Here is a 13,631-nt window from a genome sequence, read left to right as displayed (position 1 = left end):
ATTTCGGAATCATTCTAAAATGATTAGCTCAATATTTTCAGCAATACTGTTTTTAATAATGATTAGAATTTTTTGTAATAAAGACAGAAAAATTCTGATATCTTAGGGATATTTTTTGTCTATTACTGAATTTATAAATTAACTCACTGCCACTAAAATTTTCCAAACAAATTTGTATCTTGGGCTAATTATTTTCATTTCTACATAGAAAATTACATAAAGTGGAGATATTTAGCTTATTCACTCCCATAACCTCAGAACCTAACAAAAAACCTGTCACTTAGCAAATATTCAATAGGTAATCTTAAATTTTAAACATTTTTAACATAACATCATATATAATTGTCCTTTTGAACTGTATTTGCAAATCATTTCCAAAATAATTAGGCATAGGAAAAGGTCTCAGTGTATCACAGCTCCGAATATGTTACAATAATTCACTAAATGCCTGTTCTCCAATTGAAATCACCAAGCTAAATCACACAAATCTCTTTTAAAGAAAAATATTCGATATATTGTTTTAAAAGAAAACGTTGTTTGGAAGTAGCTGAACATCAGAAGATCCTCTAGTTAAGAATTTCAAGTTCTTATCCTTTGAGTCTTAGTTATATCATGATATAATTATAATGGAGAATAATAATGCTGTCTTCACTGTTCTAATAAAATAATTAAACATGAAAATGTTAGTGGAAAATTTTATAAAGACAATTGTTACATAATAATAAGGGATAATAGTTGACTGATACAAACTATTAAAAAAAACAGTATGTAGGTCTTCTCCCCCCACACTCTGACTCCCTAAGTAACATAATTAGAAGATTAATGAAATCTGTTGTCTTAAAAGACGAGCATATATCAGCCTATAATCCTCTGAATTATATTGTCATAAGTAGTCATTTTTTGAGATTTCTACAATCATAAATTGTTGCACAAAATTGTTTTGTTGCACTTGCTTAATCTGTATACAGATGAAAAATAAGATACCAGATATAAAAATGCAAAAAGAAAAAATCTCTCTATCCAGTTAATTCATATTTTTCATAGTGGTACTGCTGGTAATGCTTAACCAGGCTTTAAACCCATGGGAAGCAAGGCAAAGATTATATAATCATATAGTTGTAAGATCAATGTATTGCTTAGATCATTATAAAGAGTGACACAAATTGAGACTTAATTTTTGATCTAGTGTTCATATTCATTTGATAACAAGAATATGCCACTTGTAGTTATAATGAGTTAATGCTTCCAGAAATATTGAATGTTTAAAAATTTTGAAAAAGCCAATGCTTTGTGACCTCTTCATTGCTCCCATAAAATTTAAGGATGTGATTGTGTCTGGGCCACTTTGAAGGTTTAGGCAAAGGAACAGTGGAATATTTAACGAAACTTAGAAATGCAGCACAGCTGGTCTCAGACTCTGGGGTATGTTGTAAGCATTATTGGTGTGGGTTTTTTTGCAAAGCAGAGATATAGAATGTTCATTTGAGTTTTATCAAATAGTAAATGAAAGAGACTTAATAATAGTGATATCTCATTGGTACATAAATACTGGCCTGACTATTGTTAAATTTAAAAATAGAGACATATAGGTGCTAAGTAAATTTACGTACCAGACAGTATCATCTTGATTTATAATTGTGTGTATTTTTTTTAATCTTAGACCACACTTTCAGACATGGTAATAGAACTGACACTCACAAATGCATGCTTTCTTTAAAGATATTAATCTCAGTATTGAACAGAGAAACCAAACAGCTTGTATTGAAAGTAGAAATGTAATTGGCTTGTTTGGAGAAAGTCTACTAGAATAACAGTCACTAGATTCAACATGCAAGTGCCATCATGATGAATGTTTACAACACTTTTCTGAGAGCCAATTATACTGTTTTTTTTGTGCAGGAACTGGAGATCAGCCAGATCACTTGTATGCACAAAGCTGCTGTGGATCTGTCTTTCAAACAAGAGCTGCAGAAAACGCTATAGCAAGGTTGAAGCTTTATCCACTCTGGTAAGAGAAGCTTTCTTTTTCTTTGCTATGGTGAGAGTTTGATAAGAAATCCTTTTAAACCATAATGTGGTCAGGGAGAGGAGACTCTGTTATATGTTTATAAGTCAGAAAATGTTTTTTCTTTGAAATATTTTTTTCAGTATGCTTTGTGCCTTTATGTTATAGCAAGATAAAACTGAAACACTGAGTCATATTGCACAAGTTAAATTTGTATTGGACATAGGGGAGTCTTAAACTACTCTTCTGTTGAGTGAAATGTGAAGTCATTTTATGTTTATACTGTAGATCTTCTGGACAGGACAAAGGGAAGAAAGATTGGTATTCTGATACCGTGGCTGAGAGTGAATCTATGTGTTTAAGTTTTCCCCTGACCAATGGTGTTATTAATTCCCAGAAGCTCACCACCACCAAATTCGGCCTTTGGATTCACTTGCAGATATTTTTGACCACTCTATTCTCTTTTTATATTTAAAATTGGAAAAGCTGGGGATTATTCTGGATGAGTTTATTTGAATATGGTTTTCTCACTTTAGCTCTAAAGACTGTAACTGTGCACATATATACAAAGTACAAAATTCTGTTTTTCATGTAATTTCTTCAGCCTGTAATGTGCTTCAACATTTGTATGAGAATCTCTACCTATTATAAACTCCATCTGAATTCATATCAGTCTAAAATGACAGTAAATATTGAGAGCATATACATGTGTATACATATACACATGTATATAAGTACATATGTGTAAGTATATATAAATATTTGACATGAGCAAAATTAATTTTAGATAATTACACATTTACATATTAAAGCAATGTAATCCTTATGGAAATTTATAGCTTTTAATTTTCATTTATATGGTCCTTCCTTTTCATTTTCTTGGTAAACTTTAGTTCAGAAAACAATAACATAAATATCAAAAAGACTTTACAACCAAAGAGCTACATTTGAAGATAAATTATTTTTTAAATAAACTTGTATGATTCAGATTTTATTCTTTTTAAGTTGCTCAGTTACATCCATGATTTAATGTATATATCTATGAGATTTAAATACAATCATTTTCAGGAGTTTACACCAGAATATCCTTCCAGGCTTCAAAGTTATAAGTAGCTTGCCATGTCTGTCTAATAAGTTGCCAATAAAAATTCATGCTTATCTGATAACTTCAATAGGTATTTATTGATTAGGTACATTGCTAAAAGCTTCCAGGAGAGGAAATATGTAGCTTAAATAAATGAAACCTAACATATGTATAGATTTAATGAGGATTTAACATATATGCTTAAAAATAATGAATTCATAGTGAAGATCTGGCTAAGGACAAATAGCAGAGTCAGGAGGAGTCAGTAATGACAATAAATACAATGAGACTTAATTTTTCAGATGTAAAAAATAATTCTATGCTTTAATGCACGAGCTTAAAAAACTTTAGCAATGCCGTTTTCCCCTTCTTCTGCTCTCATTTAAATTATGCATGCATTCAATTCAACCCATTTGAAATATTTACCTGTGTACCTTGCACTGAAAGAAATACAGACAGCCTTGCCTCTGAATGAGATTCTAGTTTAAAGGGGAGCTGAGGGGAAAAAAAGTCATTAACTATGTTACCATGAATCCGTGTAGTAAAAAAAAATGTATTTGCTTTAAATTTCTGTGGTTTCTGCACTCTTAAAGACTGTTGCAATAGGCACATGCAGCAAGCTACAACAACAAAAAAGTATCAATTCCCTCAGTTTATATCTTTCCAACTTTTAAGCGAATCTCAGACAGAAAGAAAATCCTTCTGTGTATATATATATATATATATACACACACACATGTGTGTGTGTGTGTGTGAATGTGTGTATGTATGCACACACATATATGTATATCATTTTATATATATAGTTATAAATATATGTGTGTGTGTTTTTTTCTTTTCATTGTTATCTTCACGTTTAGGAGCTACAATTGTTAACATACATACACATGCTTTAGTTTAGAAGATAGGAAAGAGAAGCAAGTATAGCATCTCTGCCCCCCTGATGAGTTTGGCACAACAGGATATCCTACCATTTTCTACTTTCATGCCTTTGCTTTTGCTGTTCATCTTGAGAACACTGCTTTTTTCTACTGTCTCTTGTCCAGATTCTAACTGAACTGTGTGGCTCGGACTAGAGGCTGCTTTATATGAAGATATCTTCCTATCAAGCCTCATACCCACTCCAGGGAAGGTGATTTCTTTCATTTGGGAATTTTCTTATAACTTCAATTTTATGAAAAAAAAAGTTGAACAGGAAATATTATAAAGTTTACAAACAGGATGCAAATTCATTGCTTTCTAATTATAAATACAATGAGACAGTTTTGTTACACTTTCTTTCCCTTTAGACATATTTTGAGGAATCTGCTTTTTAGAGAGATATTTTGTAGAAAAATTTTTATTACTTTTCAAATTTTCTTTGCTTTATTCATTCTCTTTTTCTTATAGCTGATAAAATTGCATCCCATTTCACTGAGAAGATACAGATTATTTAATGGGTTCCCCTGTGTTCTTTTGCCTACAAATCTACAAAGCTTACGTCCCAATCTGCCCTCACACTGCACTTCTTTCCTTTATTTATAATGGGAAGAAGTATCCCAACTTGCATGACCCCAACTTCCATCTCTTCTACTTGTGACTTCTCAGGTATACGCCTCTGCCTGATAAATATTTTTATTCCTAATATTTAGCTCTATTTTCTCCATGAAATTGTTCCCATTAAACACTTCTTTATATTTACTACACATCTCTATCAATATTTGGCTGGGACTACACATCCCTCTCTAAATACCATCCAGGTATCTGCTACTTCACAGAAACATCTCAAAGGTTTTTTTTGTTTGTTTGTTTGTTTTCCAGATACCATTTCCATATCTTTGCCTTCATTTTTCTCTAAATTTGCACAATCCTTGTGATTCTTCCAGATTTTCTGAGGTAGTTACATTATTTTCTTGTTGCTAAGTCCACTCAGTTTTCTTAGTTTCCCACCAGTATTTAAGAGGTAATGATTCAATTCTTTTTGAGATAGTATTCCCTTTACCTCCTTAACACTCTCCTAACTTTGTTTTGTTTCTTTTCTCTTCCTGTTTCTTTGGTAGCTTTTTCTTCTAGTGGAGTACACTTTTAAGAGTTCCTCAGGACACAATAGTGGACCTAATACTTCCTCTCTCTCTCTCTCTCTCTGTCTCGCTCTTTCCTCTTCTCTCCATAGTCTTTATTTCTATAATTACTTAAAATATCAGCAATCTTACAGCACAACCCTATAGCGTGTATCAATAGTTGGGTGCATTCCTTGATTCTATATGGACACAGATGAAACTTTTGAGTGTACAATGGTGCGAAGGTGTTATGTATTCAATAGAAAGTGGCATGATACCCTCTTAAGGTGCAGGGAAACAGCAGCAAGCTGCAGCTCCAGTCAGTCACTCAATCATGATGGGAAATAATTGATACTCTACAGTATACTCTGTTGCCAGATAATTTTGCCCACCTGTAAGCTAACACAAGCATTCTGAGAACATTTATGGTAGGTGAGGCTAAGCCATAATGTTCAGTTGGTTCAGTATGTTAAGTGCATTTTTGACATAATATTTAACTTATAATGGGTTTATTGGAAAATAACACCATTGTAAATGGAGGACCATCAGTATACTCGTCAAGGGAGATTTGGGGTCAAGCAATGAAAACATCCTCTCTCCTGGAAAATATTTGATTAGGTTTTACCATGTTTTTATTTTATTTTGATGTGTCCCTAGCACTCTAAGATGCTTTCCAGGAAGCCCACTCTGGCCTTACTTCACAGGGAACTCTAGGCAAAATGGTATGGCTAAACCACCCAGGTCCAAATAGAACCAAAGAAAGGAGGCAGAGACCACAGTGACAAGAGTGGATCTTGGTGGGACCACTGTGTTCCTGGTAGCTGTGGTGCCCAATTGCAGATACCAGTCAACCTCATTGCCAACCTGCAGTACAGAGCTAGGTGTCTTTGAAAGCATGGTGAAAAGTTTCACCTAGTTTGAGTCCCTATATGCTTTTAACTCACCCTGCCTCAGTGACCCACCCCAACAATTCTGCCTAGGCAAGGAGATGCCGATCTCCTCCCTTTTTGAAGAAATGAAGGGGCTAGACCAGCTTAACTTGGCAACTTAACAAGCAGCAGTTTTACTCAGCAAATAAACACTCCCAGTGACTTTGCCCAGGCAAAGAACTTCCCACTTCTGTGAATTTTAAAGAAGCAAATGGGCTAAACCTACTTAACCTAGAAAATCAAGTAGTATCTTCACTCCACACATAAGCCCTCCCAAAGAGTCCCAAATCCTCTCAACATAGCCAAAAAACCACTTCATGGCTCCATATTGACAGGGAGAAAATCCTTAATTGTGTATTTCTAAGGACCATAGCCTCTGGATCCACCTGTCCAGAGTAATGACTCCACCTAACCTTGGAGTCCAGCCTCCAGCCCTGCCCAACTTCAGGTCACCAATAACATAATTGGCTGACCAGAGTACACATCTTGTGACTGACCTCAAAATCCATCACAGTACTCACCCAGCAACTCCACTTTATAGCCAAACAAAGCCAGTGTTCCCACAGGCCATCAGAGCCCAAAGAGCAACCTCACCCAAACAAAGTCAATGGCCCACTAACTAGAGACCTCACAGAAAGCTCTGCCTCCCCAAGGATGTCCCCATCTGCCTTTTCCAAAATCAGAGGCTAGATTAAATAATGCATGTGTATCCCTGCCAGAGAACACCTGTAAAGGCCAAGAGGGGACTATTCCCTCAAATGTGCAGACAACATAAGGACACAGGATTATGAAGAATCAAGGAATCATGACAACTCCAAAAGAAACTAATAAAGCTTCAATAATGAACCCTAAAGAAATGGAGATCTAGAAATCCGTAGCAGATAAATCAAAATAATACTAAAAAAGATGTTCCATGAAGTACCAGAAAATATGAATATAAAATGTAGTAAAATTTGAAAAACAATATACAAAATTGCAAGAAGTTAGACAAAGATATAAAAACAATAGGAAAGAACCAGACAGAAATCTTAGAGATGAAGAATACAATGACTGAAATGAAAAATTCCATAGAAAACTTCAACAGCAGAAGAAAAAACTAGCTACTTGAGTTGAAAGACAGAACATTTGAAATTATTGTCAGTGGAGCAGAAAGATAAAGGAATAAAGCTTACAGTAATTATGGGACACCATCAAGAGGTTAAACTTTCACATAATAGGAGTTCCAGAAAGAGACAAATGATAATAAAGGCCAGAAAACGTATTTAAAGAAATAATGGTTAAAAACTTTTCTTGTCTGGGATAGATGCCAATAACCAGATACAGAAAGCATGAAGGTCTTCAATCAAATTCAACCCAAAGAGAAGCACAACAAGGCATATAATAACAAAACAATGAAAAATCAAGGACAAGAAAAATTCTGAGGACAAGTGATAAGAAACACCATATATGAAAGAGGGTGAATATTACTATCAGAGTATTTCTCAACAGAAAGTCTTCAAGCAAGAGAGAGTGGAATCATGTAGGCAAAGTTCTGAAAGAAAAAAACAAAAACAAAAAACGTGACAACCATAAAAACTTTATTCATCAGATGGAAAATCAGTAAGGAAACATTGGACTTGAACAACACTTTAGATTTAATGGACCTAACAGAGATAAACAAAATATTTCATCCAACCACAACAGTGTATACATTCTTCTCAAGCACACAAACAAACATTATTCAGAATAGATCACATGCTAAGGTACAAAGCAAGTCTCAGCAAATTTTAAAAAATATAAATTATGTCAAGTATATTTTCTAAACACAATTGTTTGAAACAAAATTCATAACAGTAGCAATTTTAGAAAATTCACAAATATATGGAAATTAAGCAACATGATCCTGAACAACCAAAATGTCATTGAAGCAATCAAAATGAAAATGTTTTAAAAATCTTGAGACAAACACAAATGGAAACACAACACATCAAATCTATGTGATACAGCAAAAGCGGTTCTAATAGCAAAGTTCTTGCAATAGGTACCTACAACAAAAAAAGAAGAAAAAGATCTCAAATAAACCACGTAATATTACACCTTAAGGAACTATTAATAGAAAAAGAACAAACTAGGCCCAAAGTTAGCACATGGGAAAAAATAATAAATATCGAATTAGAAAAGAAAATGAAATAAAGACTAGAAAAACAACACAAGAGATAAAAAGTAACTCTTTTTTGAAAAGAAACAAAATTGTCAAACTTTAGCTAGAGTAACTAAAAAAGAGAGAAAACTCAAATAAAATCAGAAATGAAAAAGTAGACATTACAACAGATACCACAGAAATAAAAAGGATCATAAGAAAATACTATTGACAATTGTATGTCAAAAAATTGGATATTGTATAAGAAATGGATAAATTCCTAAACACATAAAACCTACCAGGACTGAATCATTAATAAATAGAACATCTGAACAAACTATTAACAAGGGAATATAATAAGTAAGAAAAAGTCTCCCAGCAAGAAAAGACCAGGACCTTATGCCCTAATAGCTGAATTCTATCAAAAATTTAAAGAAAACAGATATGAATCCTCAAACTCTCTCAAAAAGTCAAAGAGGAGAGGCCGGGAGTGGTAGCTCATGTCTGTGATCCCACCACTTTTGGAGGCCGAGGCAGGCAATACAAAAATTAGCCTGGCATGGTGGCACATGCCTGTAGTGTCAGCTACTGAGCCCTGCTTTTCAGAGATTCTTTTCTATTATGCTCCTCAGTCCTGCTCTCTGTAGATACGTGGTTAAGAATGAGTACATGAGGATCAGAGAGGCTTAGTTCAAACCCTACTTATATTACCTGCCAGTTATTAGGAACTTGAGCAATTAACCTAAACTGTACACTCTGCATTTCCTCATCTTTAGCATGGAGATAATAACACCTATTTTATATAATTAAATGAAATAATCTAAATAAATAATTCGATCTTAAAATGTATGTAACATCTGCATTGTTTATTCCTGTAACCTGATGTTTTAATTTGAGACAATGATTTTATACTATATTAGTGGGTTTTTTTGTTGTTGTGGTTTTGTTGTTGTTGTTGTTGCTGTTGTTTTTGAAATGGACTCTCGCTCTGTCACCCTGGCTGGAGTGCAGGGACGCGATCTCAGCTCACAGCAACCTCTGCCTCCCGGGTTCAAGCGATTCTCCTGCCTCAGGCACCTGCCACCAAGCTGAGCTAATTTTGTGTATTTTTAGTAGAGACGGGGTTTCACCGTGTTAGCCAGGATGGTCTTGATCCCCTGACCTCGTGATCCACCCTCCTCAGCCTCCCAGAGTGCTGGGATAACAGGCATGAGCCACCGCGTCCAGCCTATATTAGCTTTTAAATATTCCGTGTGAATGAAAATGTTCACCTTTTATGACATTTTAGAGAACATATGGCAATTATATACTTCATTTCCACAAGTATAAATGGAATGGAGTTTCTTTTTTGGGAAAACTAAGAATGTGACTACTAAGGATGTGAAAGCTTATCTTCCTGATTGGATAAGAGGGTGTGTGCACATGTGCATGTGTGTGCGAGAGTGTGTCTGTGTGTGTGTAAGGTGGATGGGAGAATGAAATAATTCTATAATTTAAACAAAATTATGCCTCATTAAGTACAGAACCATGATATTATTAACTTTTCCTTTTGAAAAGATGAAAAGTAAAAGAAAATATATATTATAATTATAATATGTATAATTATCTTAATTAAAATTGTTAGCACATTTTAAGCTCTATTAATGTAGCATTATAATATTATGTATAATACTCTCTACCTCTCCAGTAATTGGATGGTCAAAGTCAGAGCAACAGTAATATGAAATACATGTCCATTTATGTGTAAATGTAGAATGGAAGCATCAAAGCTGCCTGCTAAAGGTAGAAGGCAGTCCCTCTTAGGGAAACACACACTTTTCCCTCCAAGAAGCTTATAGGACAAAGCTATAACAATAGTATCCCAAATCTGTGATGGCCTTTCTTTTCCCAATACCTCCTTCCCCAGTTAGCTGACATTAATAAGGCATGGACACTTGAATAGGACAATGGTGTAAGAGGGTCTGAGCAGGATACTTAGATGTGATTTCTCTCTCTCTCTCTCTTCTTTTTTTTCTTTTTTTGAGATGGATTCTCGCTCTGTTGCCCAGGCTGGAGTGCAGTGGCATGATCTCAGCTCACTGCAAGCTCCGCCTCCCGGATTCACGCCATTCTCCTGCCTCAGCCTCCCGAGTAGCTGGGACTACAGGCGCCCGCCACCACGCCCGGCTAATTTTTTGTATTTTTAGTAGAGACGGGGTTTCACCGTGTTAGCCAGGATGGTCTCGATCTCCTGACCTCGTGATCCGCCCTCCTCGGCCTCCCAAAGTGCTGCGATTACAAGCGTGAGCCACCGCGCCCGGCCCTTCTCTTTTTATCTTGAACTTGTAGTCATGTCTTTATATAGCACTGAATGGAGTATGCATTTGGAGCAGAGGCTTTGGATCATTCTACCTGGATTCCAGAAACATTTCTGCCACAGGTTAGCTGAATTAGCCTGAGCAAGTTGCCTCACATCCCTAAGCCTTTGTTTCCTTATTTGTATATGGTGAATGATACTTTATTATACATATGATTATTATTTTTCATATGTGAAAATAACTGAGAAGATAAATGTGTTTATTATAGTGTCTTGTGACTTATAAATGATCAGTAAATGATAATTATAATTTTACTCTTATAGTTCACTTTCTACTCTTCTCAATATCTAGTAATAATGCAGAAAACTAGTGAGCCAATCGGTAAACGAATGGTAGCGTAAAGTTTTCCATTTTCTTGAGCTAAAAATACACACCAGTACTCTAAGGACATTGCTGAAATAGATTTTACCCAAAGACTCAATGACTGATGGACCACACATTCAGAGGAGACTTGTTAAGGGGCAGATGCCATAATATACTGCCTATTTGGATGACTGCAAAATAAGTTGTATACTTCTAATATAGTTTTCAAGTGAAATATACTCAGATATTTAAATATGTTTATTGCATTAACATAGTTTGCTTCTATTATAAAAAGAGGAAAACTTTTTAATTTTTATTTTATTGAGATAAAATATATCATGAGTATAATCTGGACTGGAGTATATGATTATTAATATTGGCATATATTATAATTATTAATTTTATTAAAACAGTTTAAATATTAAAAGAAAATAAGTCATTTGCAAATTAGAGGAAATAATCAGAATGAGTCTTTAGTTATACAAATGTAAATTAATACCCATTCATTCATCCTGGAAATACCCAATATATTGATAAAGTTATATGCATGCAATACTTCAGTCTTCTCATTGAAAAGGGATCATCATGTAATTTCCTTTGCTGGCTGGTGCAAGATTTTGGCTGGTGCAAGATTTTGGAGTCAAAGGCATTAGAGAATGTCCTCAATACCATCTGCAACTTAACAGTGCTAGGATGCAAGTGGTCAAATAGAGGTATGATATGTATAACAGTATAGTAATTTGTTTTTTCATTGCTATAAAGATACTACTGGAGACTGTGTAATTTACTAATAAAACAAGTTTAATTGACTCACAGTTCTGCATGGCTGCAGAGGCCTCAGGAAACTTACAATTATGGCAGAAAGTGAAGGAGTAGCAAGGTGCGTCTTACATGTTGGCAGGAGAGACAGAGCAAGAGAGCAAGAGCGAGGAAGTGCTACACTTTTAAACAATCAGATCTCGTGAGAACTCACTCACTATCATGAGAACATCATGAGATAAACACCCCCCATAATCCAATCACTTCCCACCAGGTCCCTCCCTCAATTCGTGGGGATTACCTATTAAACAGTTTTGAAAATATTGTCAGTGTATTTCTCATTCTTCTTAAATTATGATGAAAGACTGCATAGTATAATGTTCAGAGCAAGAAGTCTGGAGCCACCACATTGCTGCCTAGGCTTGAACTCAGATTCTATCACTTAATGAGTATGGAAATTTGAATAAGGTACTTTATCTCACTGTCTAGACTTATCTTTAAAATGTAGGGCCGGGCACAGTGACTCACGCCTGTTATCACAGCAGTTCGGGAGGCTGAGGCAGGTGGATCATGAGGTCAGAAGATCAAGACCATCCTGGCTAACACAGTGAAACCCCGTCTCTACTAAAAATACAAAAAATTAGCCAGGCGTTGGAGCACGCACCTGTAGTCCCAGCTACTCGGGAGGCTGAGGCAGAAGAATCGCTTGAACCCTGGAGGCAGAGGTTGCAGTGAGCCAGGGTCCTACCACTGCACTCCAGCCTGTGTGTCAGAGTGAGATTCTGTCTAAATATGTATATATATATATTTTTTATTAGTACCTCCTTTATTAGATTGTTATAAGAATTAATTGATTTAATCAATTTGTTCTTAGAATAGTGCTTGGCATATGAGATTAAGCTCTGTATAAGTATTTATAATGCAGATGCTATTCATGCTGCCCAGCCATCCCCACTTAGGAATCAATGGATTTCATTGCTTCAGAAGCTGGGGAGGTATAATTTAGAACAGTCAGCCATTGCTCAGATCTGACTCTGAAATTAGTTTGGTGAGTGAATTGGTGGAATGGTACCCTTGAATCCTAACAGTTAAATATAATTTTTAAGAAGTATATAGCCAACATTTTTTCATATCAAAAGAAAGGTAAGAAATTTTATTTCAGGCTAAAAAAAGAACACTGAATAAAACATAAGAGAGGTTCTCACCAAATGGAGGATGCATAGTGCACTTGCTGTGATGATTGGAAGAGTGGAGGACAAAAATCTAAAGAGAAAGGCTAAACCTTTTAACAGCTACAATCAGCACTATTAAGATTCTTCTTTTACAGGTGATGAAATGGAGGTTTAAAGATATTAATAGGTGGCTGCAATGATTCTGGAACCTAGGTTCTTCTAATTTTAAACACAGTGCTTCTAATTTTTATTTCCTTCTATCAAAGGTTTTATTATATATGTTGGTTAATGAAGTTTAAGCTATGAAGAGAGATCTCTCTTTAATTTGCATTCTTACATCCTTACACAAATAACCAGGCCTTTCTTGTGTGTGATTTGCTAACCTATACTAACAACTTAGTTTTGCAGATATTTCCAAGTGGAAGATTGTATCTCTCGAAAGCGTAGTCACACCTATTTTCCCTATGTCCTACCCCTTTGAGGCTCCTTTTTGAAATATTTAGCTTGTATGGGTATGGCTCTAAATAGATACATTTTTAAAACAAGATCTTCATTTTTACTTTCTCATTATTAGGCAAGACAGTGCCAATTCTAATGTGAGGAATCACGCTAATAGTTCATTACAGGCAAGACATTATGAATGGATAATAATGTAATGTAATGTTCAATACATTATGAATGGGTATTTTACACATCAAGTTTTGGACTTTTCTGGTTTTCATTTTCAATTCTTTCTACTATGAGTCATTTCCAGTATCATTAAACTTAAAATTATATTAAAATATAATTCAATTATTACACTATATTCCCTATACACACACATACATTTATACATGTACATGTGGTATACATGCATACATTTGC

At 34.8% G+C, this 13,631-nt stretch overlaps 1 protein-coding gene across 5 annotated transcripts in view; it reads left to right on the top strand.

The window, feature by feature from the left end:
- Positions 1-13,631, top strand: part of MGAT4C (MGAT4 family member C) — a 1,374,466-nt gene that overhangs the window by 894,873 nt on the left and 465,962 nt on the right. For all 5 annotated transcript variants that reach the window (XM_063694191.1, XM_055358911.2, XM_055358910.2 and 2 more), the window contains one exon: positions 1,900-2,008. The gene's annotated coding sequence lies outside the window, so the exon portion shown is untranslated. The remainder of the gene's footprint in view (positions 1-1,899; positions 2,009-13,631) is intronic.

This window comes from Gorilla gorilla, chromosome 10, assembly GCF_029281585.2.
Source record: "Gorilla gorilla gorilla isolate KB3781 chromosome 10, NHGRI_mGorGor1-v2.1_pri, whole genome shotgun sequence".
Lineage (NCBI taxonomy): Eukaryota > Metazoa > Chordata > Mammalia > Primates > Hominidae > Gorilla > Gorilla gorilla.
Note: the sequence above shows the minus strand (reverse complement) of the source record. Positions and strands in the feature narration are given on the sequence as shown.